At 40.4% G+C, this 12,448-nt stretch overlaps 1 long non-coding RNA gene across 1 annotated transcript; it reads left to right on the forward strand.

Annotated features, from left to right (window-relative positions):
- The first annotated feature begins 1,086 nt into the window (after nt 1–1,086).
- Nucleotides 1,087–9,528, forward strand: LOC118656957. Its single transcript, XR_004967776.1, has 2 exons — nt 1,087–1,592; nt 9,391–9,528. It is a non-coding gene; the product is annotated as an uncharacterized LOC118656957 (long non-coding RNA).
- The last annotated feature ends 2,920 nt before the right edge of the window (nt 9,529–12,448 follow it).

Below are 12,448 nucleotides of genomic sequence, written 5' to 3' on the forward strand. Positions count from 1 at the left end.
TGGAGACGGAATAGGATAGGGAACAGGGCCTAGATTTTTTTCATTATAAGTTTTGTAATACTAATGGGTTTTTTAAAAAATGATTCATGCATTACTTTGAAAAAACTAAAGTTAAAATTTAAAAAAAAAAAAAAGTGTGAGATGCCCAGGAGCCAACTGGAGACTCTGCAGACCTGGGTGGCGCTGGGCAGCTGTTGACCTTCACTCTGGGTGATGGGTAGATCATGGGGACCAGTCATCTGTGATTGTAATTAAATGAAGGCCTTTTCTCTGCGGCTATTTTCCTGAAGTCAGTTAATAGTGTCCACAGTTGACCAATCAAGATTTCAGTATAAGCGTATTTTTAGAGATTGTCACCAGAATTAAACAGATTTTTTCTCTAAGGAGTGATGGTGAGGAGCTGAGAAGAGCAAATTGTCACTTTGCATTCAAGCCCACTGGGAACACTTAAACATTCAAAGCGTGGTGTGTGCCACAAGGGGAGAGAGGAAGGGAGTGGGATGGTGGCCCTCCTCGCCTTTGGTCCCAGCACCCCCTCAGCTCCTCTGGTGTGAATGACTCCCACCCGCACTGCGCTCTTCAGGTTTTAAACAGGTAAAAGTTTTTTTGGTGCAATCCATTATGAATCATTTTCAAAATGTAAATAGCAATTGTGCCATTTTTTATATTTGTTTCTTTCACGTTGCTGAGTCCCATGCTTTGCACATACTAAGTAATCAACAGGTATTGAATGAATAAATGAACCTTGCCCTATACCTATCTAACTGTACCCACACTGTCTGTTGGCTTCCAGTTGACTGGGCCATTGGGAGGCTACTCCAGGGGATCTGATTATGGGAAGAGATAGAGGTCCAGGTATTTGCTCCATCACCTCTTCCTCTTTCCCCCTCTCTCTGTCTCTGCTAGGTCACAGTTTAGCAGTGTCTGTGTTCCCCCACCCAAGTTGACAGCTCTTGCTAGACAGCCTTTCTCCTACAGCTTCAGTTCTTGCCAGATTCCAGCAGCCACGCCCTCTACTTGTCCCTTCAGACCCCGAGAAGGAGAAAGCTCTCTGCTTTTTCTAGCCCCTACATGTGTTATAGTAATCATTACGGTACTTAATATTAGGACCTTAGAATGTAAGACTTAAAGCATGTAACCCTGTGTGGACTGTTATAGTAATTATTATAGTGCCTAATGTTAGATATAGGAATACTGTGTGAGACCCAAGAATGCACCCTTGTAACCCAACTAGTACTGGTAAACAACCTATCTGATGGGAACGCCCAAAGCCTGTACACACCCATAGATTAACAGACCCCGGGTGGATCCACACATGGCAGCCGCTGGTAACACACACACCAACGAAGACCACGCCTACAGAGGGGTATATAACCAGACAGTCTGATCAACTCAGCAGCGCATAGCTCTCCTGTCGCCAGAGCGTGAGGACCTGTGTGTGCTCACATTTCGGTTCCCAGCATGAAACTCTGCCCAATTAACTGTCGATTGAAGAAAGAGCCAGCAGCCAACGGCATCGTCTACCCCTTTGTGTGTATCAGTGAGCATCACCGGGTGGATGCTTCCCGGTGCCTGAGACCCATCAGGAACTGGTAAATAAACCCCCTGTGTGCTTGCATCTAACCTGTTTGTCTGTGTGTAATTTCTCCGGCTCGGCTCAGATCTCGGTGCTGTCTCTGTGAAAGTGTCTGACCAGAAGGTATTGGCACAAGCCTCAAGCAGATGGTCCAGACCACCTGTGCATGTCCCACTTAGGAGCAGCACCTATATGGGAACCCCCCGCACCTCAACATAGGTGACAGGCCTTAACTATATAAGAAATAGAAGCTATTTGGGACAATATGCTTCTCCACCTTCCCTCAACCCACATCTTTGTAAAGAGTTCCTTCTTTAAACTTCATCCTATTTCTCTTTTGGTTCTTTGTCTTCTTGATTTCTTTCCTTTTCCTGCCCAAACCTTGTCAGATTCAACACATACATAATATACTTAGTCCAATTCAATGAGTTTTTAGGGTGCAAGGCATCGTACAAGGTAATACAGAGGACACAAAGATTCTGTCTTGCCTTTTAGTTCTTCAATACAGTGAGGAAAAATGAGAAGATATACAAATAATTACATAGTAGCCCAGCTGACATGGCTCAGTGGTTGAGAATTGACATATGAACCAGGAGGTCATGGTTTGATTCCCAGTCAGTGCACATGCCCAGGTTGTGAACTTGATTCTAAGTGGGGCGTGTGCAGGAAGCAGCCGATCAATGATGTTTCTCTCTCTCTCTCTCTCTCTCTCTCTCTCTCTCTCTCTCTCTCTCTCTCTCTCTCTCTCCCTCTATGAGGTCAATAAAATATATATTTTGGAAAAAACAAATAATTACATAATCAACATACAGATCAATTCTATTCATTATAAATATTAAAATAGAATAATTGAGAAGGCAGACAATGTTCAAATTTGCTCTGTTCCCTATTGTTTAAAAAGAATCTCTTTAACAGCTAGTGACTGAGTGGGCACATATCTGTCTTATCTTGTGTAAGAACAAGGCAGAATAGTTACCTTAATATACATGTTTCTGGACCTGGGACTCACTCCAGCACCTATCTGATGTATGTTTATGACCTTTGAAGGCTGACATGGGGCAACAAGATATATAGCAAAGGCCCAGATCCACTAATATTTATGATGCATAATCTTTTTGGTAAAAAGTGAAGAATACCAAGAGCTCAGGATTTACGGTTGGTGATTTCCCAGAACAGAGGGGGAAAATAATCTGTTTTCCTGATCCTGTTCACTTTCGTCTGCCCTCCTGAGCTTTGTCATGGGAGCTGTTACAGTGTTTTGTTGGGAGAAGAATAGAATTTGTGAGCCAGGATTTTAAAATTTATACAACAGGCACTATGGCTTACCAGTTTAGGGCAGACTGCTTGGGTTCAATCTTAGCTTTGCTATTTCCTTAGAGAAGCCAGTTAGCATTTCTGTTTTTCATTTATCTTACCTATTAAATGAGAATAAGAGCTGTACTTATCTCATAGGATCACAATGAGAATTAGATGAGTCAGTATGAGCAAAGTATTTATACACAGCACATGCTATATACCCATTAACTGTTGTTCTTGTATTTTTAGAGTTTATAAAGATACTAGAGGCCCGATGCACGAAAATTTGTGCACTGGGGCGGGGCAGGGGGGTCCCTCAGCCCAACCTGCCCCCTCTCACAGTCTGGGAGCCCTTAGGGGATGCACTACTGATGGCTTAGGTTGGTTCTCTGCGGGAGGTGACCAGGTGATCAGGGGAAGGCACCACCCCCATCACCTTGCTGCTGCTACCACTGCTGGCCACTGGCCCTCCTCAGCCCTCACAGCTGCTGCGGCTGCCTGCCCTCCTCGGCCCTCGCAGCCACTGTGGCCTTGTCCATAAAGACGTCCAGAAGGACATCCAGAAGGACGTCCAGTCTATTTGGTCTAATTAGCATATTACCCTTTTATTAGTAATTATTTTATAGATTCTAAAACCCTGTCTCTGAATTAGACATGGCCTGTCACATGAATTGACTTTCTTGGTGTGAAGAATTCCATGTGGCCAGTAAAACTCTTGATGTTCTGTCAGGTAAATGTGTTGTAAGAACTCTTCAAACTCTAAGCTTCAGAGGACTCAAAGCAGGAAGAGGTCATTGCTGATTGAGAATAGGTCAGCAGGCCCTTTACAAAGGTGTATGTTTGAGACAGGACATAAAATAGTCAGTAGGACTTAGAGAGGAGGAAAGAAAGGTACTCTTTCCTCTTAGGAAATTATTTTTAGTTCCCAAATTGTGCTTATCTTTTGTTTATTCCAGGGTACACTTTCCAAAAGCACTTCATCCTCCCAAGGACAACACTAATAGTCTCTGATGTTGTCTATTGTGTGGGGTTGGGGAGAAAGACAAGTAAAGGTTACATAACACATTTAAAGTCTTTGTGTTTCTCTGTGGCAGAATTTCAGTAAAGTCTGTGAGTTTACAATAGTTAGGAGGTACTGACTGCGTGTGTGTGTGTGTGTGTGTGTGTGTGTGTGTGTGTGTGTGTGATCCAGATTCCAGCCTTCTCTCCCTGTCCTGTCTTTTCTTCAGGGGAAAGGAGGATTTGTTTCATACCTTTCCTAAGTCAGTTTCATGTCAGAGCTGCACCTCTCTGTCTCTGTTAGGATTCCCAGGGCCATCATTCACTTTACTGCTAGTTGCTGCCAGGACACTTGGCCCATTGTCCCAGTGAAGGTATGTTGTTACTACTAGTTGTAGGTGTCAGCAAAGGTCTGGCATTTTTACTGCCCTGACTTTTTCTTTACCCCATCACAAGGTTGTTAAATTTACACTGAAGATTTAGTTATAGGAAGTTTGCTTCATAACAACACAACTTACAACGAACTATTAGATGTCCTTAGTTTTAAATGTCTTCCAGCTACTATTGGGAATTTACTTCCTCTGTCCTATTGCCAAATCTCTTTCTCCTCTCTGAATCCTCTGTCCTTTTAGATTCACCCCAGTATAAATTCTGTTTATTCTTATGCAAATAACTTACCTACCTTTTAGTTTTATCATTCTCTTTAAATACATGCCCTCGGGGTCTTTCCCTTCATCCTCATACAGCTCATCAAGGCATTTTCCAAATAAAGACATGAAGACAACTCTGAAGAGAGTTCTGGCACCAGGTGCTAAATGGTAAACATATGTGATGAGATGAAGAATTCTCACAGAGGAAAACTGTACAATCATACCTCCGAGATACTGTGGGTTCCAGACTGTGGCAGTAAAGCCAGTGTCGCAATAAAGCAAATCATAATCATTTTGCTGGTGGAAGGTCTTGCCTTCAATTCATAAAAAACAAACTCAATATCTGTGAAGTGCAATAAAGAACGTGCAATCATACAAAATGTGCCTGTAACTGAATATGAAAGGATCAGCCTGGATAGTTATCCCTCCTCTGATGTGCTAACAAATCCACAGACAACAGCAAAGTGGAAGACCATCTTTGCTCAGTCAGGTCAAATGTGAGATGACTGTCTTAAGCTGGATTCCCTAGAAATGGAACTGAGATGCAAATTACTGTGCAAGTTGTTTCATTGAGAAAATGCCTGCAGGGAAAGCCTGTAGGGATGGGGAAAGCAGGATGAGGTCAGGGGAAAAGCCAGGTAAAGATGTGGGCTCAATCAGTATGATCCCAGCTTGATCCCACAGGAAACTCTGGAGCAAGAATGATACCAGGGGGCCAGGCCTGGAGCCAATTAGGCAGTTCTGGAACTGGCCAGACCCTGGAGATCAAATATACACCAAACTGCATTCCGCCGGTCACTTTTGTTGCATTTTTATCTTCTCCAATTAAAAATGTCTACCCCTTTTATATCTTTATATTTTATATTTTTATTTTCTTGACTCACTAACCATAAACATTTATGTTCTGATGAATATTGATTGGCTCCACAATGGGCACCACTACAGTTGAGCTACCAATTCTGTTAGCTAGCATAGCTGGACACACATATGAGGCCTATAAAGGATTGAGGTATTACTGCCTTCTGATTGGTTGGATTACTGTTGACCCTTGAACAATGTTGGAGTTAAGGGTGCCAACTCTTGTGCAGACAAAAACCCATGTATAAACTTAACTACTAATAGCCTACTATTGACTGGAAGCCTTACCAATAACATAAAGTTGATTAATACATATTTTGCATATGTTTCATATACTATAGTCTTACAATAAAGTAAACTAGAGAAAATAAAATGTTATTAAGAAAATTGAAAAGAAGAGAAAATACATTTACAGTACTATACTATATTTATCAATGCTGTAAATTTACACAGTTTATTTACAAGATGGAAAAAATCCACAGATAAGTGGACCCATGCAGTTTAAACCCATGTTATTCAGGGTCAACTGTAGATTGATTGATCCAAATCTTAGCTAGAGTGGCAAAGATTCACAAATATTTGATTGCTCTTGCAAAACAAGATGTCATATTTAGTTAATATTTTATAGAGCAGTTTTTTCTAAGCAAATATTTGACAATGTCTTTTTATCTGATAACTACAGATAAAAATAACCCAAAACACAAAGGTATCTTATATCAAAAAAGAATTGAAATAAAGCATGCACCATTATCTATAATAATAAAAGCATAATATGCTAATTAAACCAGACAGACGAATGACCCTCTGAACATCCAAATCCAGACAAAGCCGGGGGGCTGAAGCAGAGGTGGTTAGGGGCAATCAGACAGGCAGCAAGCAGTTAGGGGCATCAGGCAGTCAGGCAGAGTGGTTAGGGGTGGTCAGGCAGGCAGGCGAGCGCTTAGAAGCCAGTGGTCCCAGATTTCAAGAAGGATGTTGGACTGCTGGTTTAGTCCCAATCCCGCGTGGGATCGGGCCTAAACCAGCAGTCAGACATCCCTCGAGGGGTCCCAGATTGCGAGAGGGTGCAGGCTGAGCTGAAAGACACCCCCCTCCCCCATGCATGAATTGTGTGCAGCAGGCCTCTAGTATAGTATAATATTAAGCCAAGATTTGTCAGTTTCAAAGAGCAATCAAACTAATCCTACTAAAGAAAGAAGTTAATTTCAAGGCTACATAAACTTCACAGATTCCAAGACAATGAGACGGAGGGTGGGACTATTGGAAACTCTCTGTCTTAGTGATGGTGTGGTCTCCTTCTTCTTTGATTCTTTCTACAGTCTACTCCAACTGTCATCACCTCAGTCATTTTTCTTTATTCCCTCATCTTATATTGGGCCATTGGCCCAACTTCACATTAGACCGCCAATGACTGGACCCTCCCTCTAGGTCTCTTGATTCAAATCCTTGAGAAAAGGAATCTGATAGAGTGAGGTGACTATCTCTGGACAGGATCACCTATGTCCACTCAGCATGGCTGGAGCAAGAGAGTTTAAAACTAGAAAATTAAATTGGGTATGAATGATACATTGGTATTTTTGCTAAAAATAAATTTTTAAATTATATTTTTATTGATTTCAGAGAGGAAGGGAGAGGGGAAAAGGGATAGAAACACCAATGATGAGAGAGAATCATTGATCAGCTGCCTCCTGCATGCCCCCTCCTGGGGATAGAGCCTGCAACCTGGGCATGTTCCCATGACTGGGAATCGAACAGTGACCTCCTGGTTCATAGATTGATGCTCAACCACTGAGCCACACCAACCGGGCTATGCTACAAAGAATTTACACAGACCACACATGTTCACATTCAGTAACTGGGTATTCCACATTCTCCTGTTAAGGCCAGAAGAAAGTTTATTCTGGTACAGGCCTAAGGCCTAGAGACAAATAAAGCCTTAGAATAGACTACAGTCACCTTAGAATAGACTGAATTCTGTGGGTGGAATAAATGAGGGCATAAAGAATACATCTGGAAGAAGTTTTAGCTTTGGATTATGTCTGTCTATTCAATGACCCAAACGAAGTAGAAATGTCAGTGGGGAAAAAAAACATAATTTTTTCCTAAAGTTATTTTTGTTCTATGACACTGAGGTTGAAACTAAGATGTAGATTCTGCTCTAATCGCCCCTTCTCAGTCTTATTCAGCTTTCTGAAGCTCCAGGAATGTGTCTGACTCACAGGCCAGCCTTGTGCGTTCAAGTGACAAATGTTATACATAGTATTATACACAGTGTGCTTGGAGAAGCTTCCAGAAGGCCATGACTACTCCAACAGGACCCTGGCAAAAATAAAAAATAAAAAAATAATGATAGCAATGCCAGAAATCTCATCATTAAAGATGCATCTAAGCCAGTGGTTCTCAACCTTCTGGCCCTTTAAATACAGCTCCTCATGTTGTGACCCAACCATAAAATTATTTTCGTTGCTACTTCATAACTGTAATGTTGCTACTGTTATGAATCGTAATGTAAATATCTGATATGCAGGATGGCCTTAGGCGACCCCTGTGAAAGGGTCGTTCCACCGCCAAAGGGGTCGCGACCCACAGGTTGAGAACCTCTGACCCAGATGCGTTTCTAAATACCATTCCCCACTAAAAGGAATAGCACATCTTGGAAATGGCTGATTCCAGGTCAAGGGCAGAAAAAGTTCAATGTGAGCCCTGAACATCTTGTCTCACAAACCAAAGAAATGCTCAGCTGGGTTGGGGGATGCGGGGGAGGGGGCTATAAGGGGTCAATGGGAGGAAAAAGGGGACATAGGTAAAACTTTCAACAATAAAGATTTTCAAAAAAAAGAAGTGCTCAAAAACTAATTGGGTCATATCAAAGGGACATAGAGACTTCCACTGGTTAAATGTGGAATAATGATGACAGTGAATTATAACCTCCAAAAGTCCATAGTTATATTTAAAAGAAAAAAAAGGCAAGTTCCTTTTTATAAAAGAATGCAGCTAATAAATGTAGATGAAATGGTAGAAGGAGGAAATGAACATTTTGCAACTCTCAACATAATAGTCAATCAAAGCAAGGATCCTCAGTGGATTTTTCAGTGATTACTATTGTTGGTGATGTTGGTTCCTGGGATCCATGCCATCCTCTCACTTCTATAGTTACAGTTACACCAGAGCCTTGAGTGTTGGAGACTGGCACCCAGGCTAGTCTGTCACTTTGGCAGAGAGCAGATACTTCGACATTTTTATAGCTCTTGAACTATAGTAGATCCAACATTTTGGACACAACATTGGGTCCACACATTTTGAAGCAATTTGTGCAGCCACTATCTTGTACCTTCACAAGAAATGTGTGTAATTATATGATTTTCTAATTAAGTGGGGTGGGGGGAGAAGTACACCTCATTGATTGGTTTTCATTTCTTTGTTCACTAATGAATTTGAACTTTTTTCTAATATGTTTATTGAGTCCATGGATTTCTTCTTGTGAGAATTTGACTATTTGTAGAATTTGCTCATTTATGTTTTTAAGGCGTAGTGTTCTTTTCTCATTTGTTCAGTCTTCTATGGTCTATGATGTATTATGATTTATTTTTACTGACATTGAGGATTTTTAAAAGTATATTATAAAAGGCCTTTGTTATAGGAAAAGCAATAATAGAAGAGCTGATGACACTGCAGAGATGAATTCATTCTTCTTCAAGAGGTCATAAAATAAATACTGTAACTTCTTTTTGTTTTTTACGTGCAAAGGCTGTTCTTTGTATGCACTCAAATTTGTCAGTATTTCCTTTACTATTATATCTATTATTTCTAAGCTTATAATTATAAAGATATCCCTTCACAATTTTCATAGCTGTTAATTATATTTTATTCTGATTTCTAAATGTTAGTATTTTATTAGTCTAACTTTTAAATGTATCTGAAATGGATTTTGAGACTGAACAAAAATAGTTTAAAATGTAAAAAATGACAAATTGACTTTCAAAATGGACTTGCTCTTTACCTTTTATCCAGCTAAATTATGACTACAGTGGATGGAAGAAGACCATGAATCCAGGCATTGCAAAGAAGATAAATATGCATGTCAAAAAAAGGAGATCTCAGCCAAAGAGAATAATGACAGAGAAGAAACTCATAAAATGTTCTTACTGAGAGACTGTTTGGGTTTTATTTTGTTGTTCTGATAGCTTGATTGTTGGGGGAGGGCTGCAAAAAGAAATGCAAAAAACTAGCTGATTTTAACTCGGTCTTATTGCAAAAATGCCTGAACAATACAAGAACAAGCTTGAATGGCTACAGCTGGTGCAGCCTCGCCTGGCCCACCTCCAGAATGAGGCCCAGAAATCAGGATTTTAAAAAGATTCCCAGGTGATGCTAATGTGCAGCCGAGGTTGAGAACCACTGGATTAGCCAAACCATGACTATTACACTTTCCCGAGCAGATAATCCTTCTATTTCCTGAATAAGCTCAGCAGTTAGGATTTACTTCTTCATCTTTTTCGGTGTTCCTTTGATTAAAATCTAATGAATTTATGATGTATGCACTTATGTTCTTTAATGACCAAATCGTTTACAGTTTGCACTCAGATCCTTTCACTTTCCTGAGGCCTGTCTGTTCGCCCCAGACGCTAACCTTTGGCTTCCAGGCAGTCTTTGTAAACAAGGAAAAATCATGGTCACTTTTTGCTGATTGCCTGGAAATATAAGAGACCCAGATGACAGAAATGTTCTCGGTGCCCTTCCTGTGGCTTTCTCCCTGCAGAAATAATTTGGTTTATTGAATTCATACCATTCTTACCTCCAAGCTGGTGGACGGTATTTATCAAGCTGCTTTCAGACTTCACACCTGGGTAATTCTGTTGCTTGAATTTTCTCATTGGTTGTTAAATAATTGAACTATGTTCATTTTTTTCTTTGTACCGTAATGTTTTCGTTTCCAATCGCAAACAGCTTCTATCTGTTGAGGATTCAGTTGTTCAAAATATACTTTTAACTGTTTGAGGCTCATAGTTGAATTGTGTATCATAATTGCAAAGGAGAGGATAGAAAGGGAACAGGAAAACTTCTAGTTTTAGCCTATCAACCCTAATGGGCAACAGTGGCTGCTAATTCTTAAACTGATATTATCTGGCCTTTGCTTTAAATGCATTTTTATTGTTGTTGTTGTTGAACCACAGTGTCTAACAGATATAAATATCCCTTAAGTAAATGAATGAATGAAATCCAGAAATTTAAATACTATACTCCAGAATTAATTAAAGACTATATGGCAGCCTAAAACCAACCCATTACAGTGATGAATTTGAAGAAAGTACATTAAATCATTAGACAGATGGGCCCATGCCTCATTTTAAAAATGTAATTCTCTTTTACAACTTTAAAAGCTAATACCATGAGAAGGCAATTTGGTCTGTTTTCTGACTCTATTAGAAACAGCTGATTAACATTCCTGTTAGCTGCGTGTAATTCATATTAAAGGAAGGGGAAAAACTACACTTTCATATTTTAAGCTCTTTTTCTTGTATTGTGAGATCTGGTTCCTTTACCACCCAGCCTTAGAATACATTTCTTAGGTGGATTTTACCCATTACAAGCCCCTATGAAATGCTAGATTCCCAGGTTGGCTTCTTTTATTAGATTAGCTATCTTGTTTTTACCCTCTTGGCCTTCCTGAGGGACTAGGTTCAATGTGGCTAAATTGTCAAGTCCAGGGGTCCTCAAACTACGGCCCGTGGGCCACATGCAAATACAAATATTGTATTTGTTCCCATTTTTTTTTTTTACTTCAAAATAAGATATGTGCAGTGTGCATAGGAATTTGTTCATAGTTTTTTTTTAAACTATAGTTCGGCCCTCCAACGGTCTGAGGGACAGTGAACTGGCCCCCTGTTTAAAAAGTTTGAGGACCCCTGGTCAAGTCGATGAGGGGTGCAGGGAGGATGGGAAAAGCTGGGGCAGGAGGACACTGGGCATCTGTCTAGATGGGAGAGGAGAAGGGAAGGAAAATTATAAAGGAAACAGGAGAAGGCAAAAAGGATAAGAAATAAGGATAATTTCACCCTTAATGTTCATGCAGCCCATCAGTCAGTCAACCAACATTTATTGCGTGCCTGCTGTATGCTGGTGCTGTGCCACTTCCATGCTGTGCAGGTGTCAAAGACACCGCTTCTTCCTGTCTTCAAGGATTGTATAACCTAGAAGAGGAGAAAAGGTGAAGACAATGATGTTAACAGAAGGTAGAATGAGATCAAGGCTGTGCATTCATTCATCCTTGAATTCCTCTCCTCCATTTTCTCTTAAGTCCACTCTAAAAAGTTCTTACCCCCACTACTCCTCCAAAACCTCTTTCAGAAAGGTCACTCATGATCAAATGCTAAATGTAATGGCCAGTTCTCAGTCCTTATCTGACTTATTAGCAGTATTTGTCACAACCCAGCATTCTCCCTGAAATACAGTCTTTTCTTGGCTTCCAGAACACGCACTCTTGGTTTCATCCTCTCTCTTCTGTCTCTTTTTGAATCCTTTGTTAGTTCTTCAGCTTCTCTCATATTTCTTTATGCTGACATGTGCCAGAACTTGATTGTCGTCCTCTTCTGCTCTCTGTCTACAGTCACCCCCTTGATGATCTCATCTAGGTTGATGACTCTAAATACCACCTTCTTGCTGATAACTCCCAAATTTATAGCTCCAACCGAGACCTTCTTTCTGAACTTGAGATTCACATATCCAACTGGGTTCTTGATACCCAAACTTGAACATCTAATAAACATCTCATGTCCAACCTATCCAAAACTGAACTTCTGATCTCTACCGCCCACCCACCCCCCATTCCATCAAATCTACTTAACCTACAACTTTCCTTTTCTCAGTTTATGGCAACTCTATTCTTCTATTAACTCGGGCTTAAAACCTTGGAGTCATCTGTGGTTCCTCTCTCTCTCTCACATCTCATATGCAAACATTTTTGGAACAAAATTAGAGTAAATATGTTTAAGTTTTTAAAAAACTTAAAACTTTATCATTTCTCACCATCTTCAAAGCTACCACTGTGATCTAAGTAACCTGGTCCTGT

Source organism: Myotis myotis, unplaced genomic scaffold (assembly GCF_014108235.1).
Source record: "Myotis myotis isolate mMyoMyo1 unplaced genomic scaffold, mMyoMyo1.p scaffold_m19_p_5, whole genome shotgun sequence".
NCBI lineage: Eukaryota > Metazoa > Chordata > Mammalia > Chiroptera > Vespertilionidae > Myotis > Myotis myotis.